Raw genomic sequence first — 4611 nt, 5'->3', positions numbered from 1 at the left:
CTTTTACATTTAACGAGATATTTTTACAAAATTTGGCTTAGAATTTACCGTTTGAAATCAAGTTGATGTAAGCAATATCTGGTATTTGCGAAGGGTAGGCGTCGGTTCAACCGAGAGAAGTATTATTAAAAGTACTTATTAATTGTTGAAATATCATAACAATAAATAAGATATTTGACAATGCAGGTAAGATTTTTATAGGAAGCTGTTTCATTTTTAACTGCTCGTTCGAATGATTGACAATGTCTACCAATTTGTTTATGATTTTTTGAAAGGAACAAAAGATATACTCTTGTTAACAGAGTCTCTTATGATGCTTCGTTTTTTAATTTGAGAGTTTTACTTTTCAAAGTCGGAAATGTATAAATAAAAAATAAAATTTACTATTTAACTATAATAAGTTTATTATAACAAGTTTAACTGGATTATGTTACAAAGAATTAACTGCTTTTTTCAGTCATATAAAACAACTTGCGAACCGCAAACACATGGTGATCATACTAAAGCGGCTGCAACACACTTGGCTGGAAAAGAGCTAGCTATGGAGTTTTTTGTCTCCTCATTAGTCAACCTACATACATTTATCTTTCAAACAAATGATGTAAAAGTGTGGACATATTTCGAAACCGTTATAAATAGCTTAGGAAGCTTCCTGAGAAGTATTATCCCTTAGCTAGCTAGCTGATTACATACTATTTCCCACTCATCTAGTATATGTGTGTATGTACGAGTATATATGCATAGCACACTGCTGTGCTGCAGCAAATGTGAGAATTTTTCTGCTTTTCTAAATGCCAAAACCGATTTATTTATGCAAAATTTATGCAAGAATTTTGTATTTTACGACCACGCGCACACACGGCGCATACAGTTAATAAGGTGCAGGCATCTATACTAAATACATGTCTAGAAGTCTGTTTGTGAATATGTTTATAAATATTTGTGCAACACTTTAGAGTGCACTCTAAGTAAATGGTTGAAATGTTTAGCACAACACATTGTGCGGAATGTCCATCCTACAAATATGAACATTAGGATGCGCGTTATTTTCAAAGTTGATTTTTTTTTTCAAATGCAAAATGAAATTTGAGTTTTTGCGCTAAAGAGGAAGCAACGTAAGCAAGCTGTTAACTTTAAATTTAAACCGTACGTAAATTATTTAACTTTTCCAATGTATTTTACCTGCGATTTTTTGATTTTTTTGAAATCATATCGAAAGCAAAAAAACGTATAAATTTTTTTTTCAACAAAAATAATTATTTTCTTAAAAGTATTCCTTTATAAGCGGTAACAGTTGTACATCAAATGTAATGAGCATTCTTGCATTTATAATTTATGAATTAAGCGTTGCTCATACGACATGGTGCCCCATACGAATAGAGTAGATTTGATGCGTAAATGTAACTATGTATAACTTTTAAAAGAGTGACATTATGAAAAAAATCGYTACAACCGCTTTTATAAAACGGATAATTTTGTACTAGGATATAAGTTTTGCAAGCTCGTAGATTTACTTGCYTAATGCAAAATATCAAAAATGCCATGCTAGATAGAAAGCAAACAAATTTGATTTAGACGTGATTTAAACTTAAATAAATAACTTGTTTTCATTAAACTTTAGGGCACGCTTGCACAAAAAATAAAAAAAAAAATATCACTAAAAAATAATCTCAAGTGGGAAATTACGGACACCTTAATGTCTTATACTTACTAGTGTAATATGACATATTAGCAAAACACCAAATAGGGAAAATTTAACCAAATTAATAGTTTGGCTTTGACTCTGAAAAATTGCCAAAAGCTTCTTTAGCTCTTAATTTTTGACGAAGWGTCCTGCTATTGCTGGTTTAAAATATTCTAAAAGAGGTCCTTATTGCTAAAAGCTCTAAAGTTTCGCTGCTTTTAATTTCAAAATCGTACCGGCTTATTAGAAAGAATTTCTCAACATGCCACCTTATGTGTAAATATRTTTGAAACTTATGTAAAGTATCAGTTAAACTTGCTGATACACATTTATTTTTGCACATTTATCAAGTGTGTGTGGAGGAATGAGAGCAACCCGCCTGTTTTGAAGTGCATTTAACCGCATACGTGTGGTCAACAAGTAAACTAACATGGTTTTCGGAGGCTGGCCTAAACTGTTGTGGGCGGATTTAAAAGCCAATTTTGATAATAGGAAGCAACTGCGCCGATAAATTGCTTTCGATTCCAGCAAATAAGTGCACTTTGAAGGGTTTTTGTRGAATGGTGATAAAGAGGTAGAACGCAAAATTTTAAACTATTAAGAAATATGTTAGACAATAATATTTAATTGATTGATATTTTCATAAGGACATTATTCCGTTAGTAGACTAGGAATACAAGTTGGATTCTTGTGGAAATTACCACTAGTGTGGAAAGCTTAATGAACACCATTCACTTGGGAGTGGGCAAAAACGATTCTTTTACATATGGCTCAATTAGCTCACCACTTCCGGTCCGGTCCGGTCGTAGACCAACTATCTTCTGGATAGCCAAAAAATATCCGATTGAAGCTAAAGTGAGCTCCCTCCCCAGGAATGTGAGCTATATTTTGGACTCGCCACGTAAAAACGCCTCCAAAGAAAACTATAACTTGGGATGAGAARCCCCCTTTTGATGACTTTCTGACCGACAGGGCTAATGCTCGAAAATTATACGAAAAGATGTGGGGACTAACACAAGGTTTCAAGACGTCAGCATACGCTATTATAACTCGCAGATGGTGATGTGGTGACTGATGACTGAGTATACTGAAATTATGGAGGGRACACTTCTCCAATCTGCTGAACGGCGGTGAAAGTTTAACACCATGAGATGGTGAACCCGATTCCGCAAACCCTTACAATGAAACGGACGAAGAACTGATAAGGAACAAGCATTAGATTCTTTGTAAAATATGAACGGACGAAAGCATGCCCAARGAATGGGATTTAAGTATGCTCTTGCGAATGCACAAAAAGGGAGACCTCACAATCAGCGCTAACTACCGTRGGATAAGCCTTCTCWRCATCGCATATAAGGTTCTATTGAGTTAATTGTGTGAAAGGTTAAAACCCRCCTTCAACAAACTGAATGCTCCTTATTRGTGTGGTTTTAAAYCTGGAAAATCAAAATCAWGCAACTTTGTTATTTCGCTMAAAATTCTGGTATAACTGTTAATGTATATACTTTACTATTGGATAAATATTATTTTAATTTGCTTGGGATAGCTTCGAAATTGGCACAGTAGCCGCCATTTAAATAAGAGTGTAAATGTAAGCAACATTTTACACACTCAAGTACTCGTCTGATTAAACCCGTAAGAAAGGGTTTCGATATTATGCTATTATTTGTTAGGTATCAATAAGTCCTTCATGATCACAAATCAATATTTTAGAAACAAAAGTTCCTTCAATCCACCTGTAATTTTACGACCTCATTTTGGGTATTATAGGCACTACACTATTTCTTGTGTTGGCACTGAATTATCCGAAATGCAGGTCGTTAACTCTCTCTGTCCTGTGCTTAGCCCACAATTCACTGTGCCATTCAATGTCATTGACACTCACTTTCATCGAGACATTTGCGCAAATAAAAAGGYAGGTGAATCGAGACAGTTGAGTGGTTTTTATTATGAAACTCAAGCGCTAACTTGTAGACAATTCAATGCTTTATGCGTGCATAGTTAAGTGCACAGATTTGTTGGTCATAGGCTGGTCAGCAAACACTTTATGCGCCACCTTAAAAGCTATTGTATCTTTACCAGATAATTTATTTTAATTTGTCGTACTTCTTTTTCGGTTTGATTACTTTGATCAAAACCACGAAATGCACTTTCATTTGGTTCGTTTATTTTTATGAGAAATGTCAAGCATTACACACCCACACCGCCACATGTTTGCACTCCGCAGCCATAAAGATAAGATGCCAAATCGAAAGTACCTACTCGTATACACACTTAACCTGCCAATAKTGTGCGTGTGTATACTGAGTGGCACTTATATGCACAGTTACAACTACTTACAATCACCGCAAAGCAAATATGAAAGCCACCAGCAATAACAGCTTGTAAGTATGTACAAGAGGTATGTGTATGTGAGTAAATATCTTGAGTGTGGATAGTGCAGACGGCAGCACTTGTTCTTTACGGCTTGGTCGCGTCGCTGGTGCGTGTTAAAGATTAATGGTGCGTCTAAGTGCTGCACGTAAAAGTGGTTAAATGTTGAATGTCGCAACGATCGGTGAAAAGTCGCCATAGTAGCGACGCAAGTAGCTGTTTGCCTTACATACACAAATGAACCGCAAAAATTTTACTACTTGTGGTGTATAAGGGAGGAATATACGATACAAATACATATGTATGGAGTGCTTACATTATGTATTTTGTAATAAAAATCAGTGCAATGTAAACGTGGTTCTACAACTTATACATATGTRCATATAAATAAACAAAATTATGTATTACATTTGAGTACTAAAGGTTGTGATTTCCTTCTCTTGGTTTGTTGCCTACTGCCGTGAAAGTGCAACATAAATATTTTTAGGCGCCATCAAAGTTTTTTTTTTGTTTTAGGCGCCATCAAAGTTTTTTTTTTGTTGTTTTTTTTTTTT

General features: G+C 34.8%; 1 protein-coding gene across 5 annotated transcripts in view; it reads right to left on the bottom strand.

The window, feature by feature from the left end:
- LOC108968374 (neural-cadherin) overlaps positions 1–4611 on the bottom strand; it is a 262770-nt gene that overhangs the window by 104954 nt on the left and 153205 nt on the right. The window lies entirely within an intron of this gene.

The sequence above is a fragment of the Bactrocera latifrons genome, unplaced genomic scaffold, assembly GCF_001853355.1.
Source record: "Bactrocera latifrons isolate USDA-ARS-PBARC rearing strain unplaced genomic scaffold, ASM185335v1 scaffold_211, whole genome shotgun sequence".
NCBI lineage: Eukaryota > Metazoa > Arthropoda > Insecta > Diptera > Tephritidae > Bactrocera > Bactrocera latifrons.
Note: the sequence above shows the minus strand (reverse complement) of the source record. Positions and strands in the feature narration are given on the sequence as shown.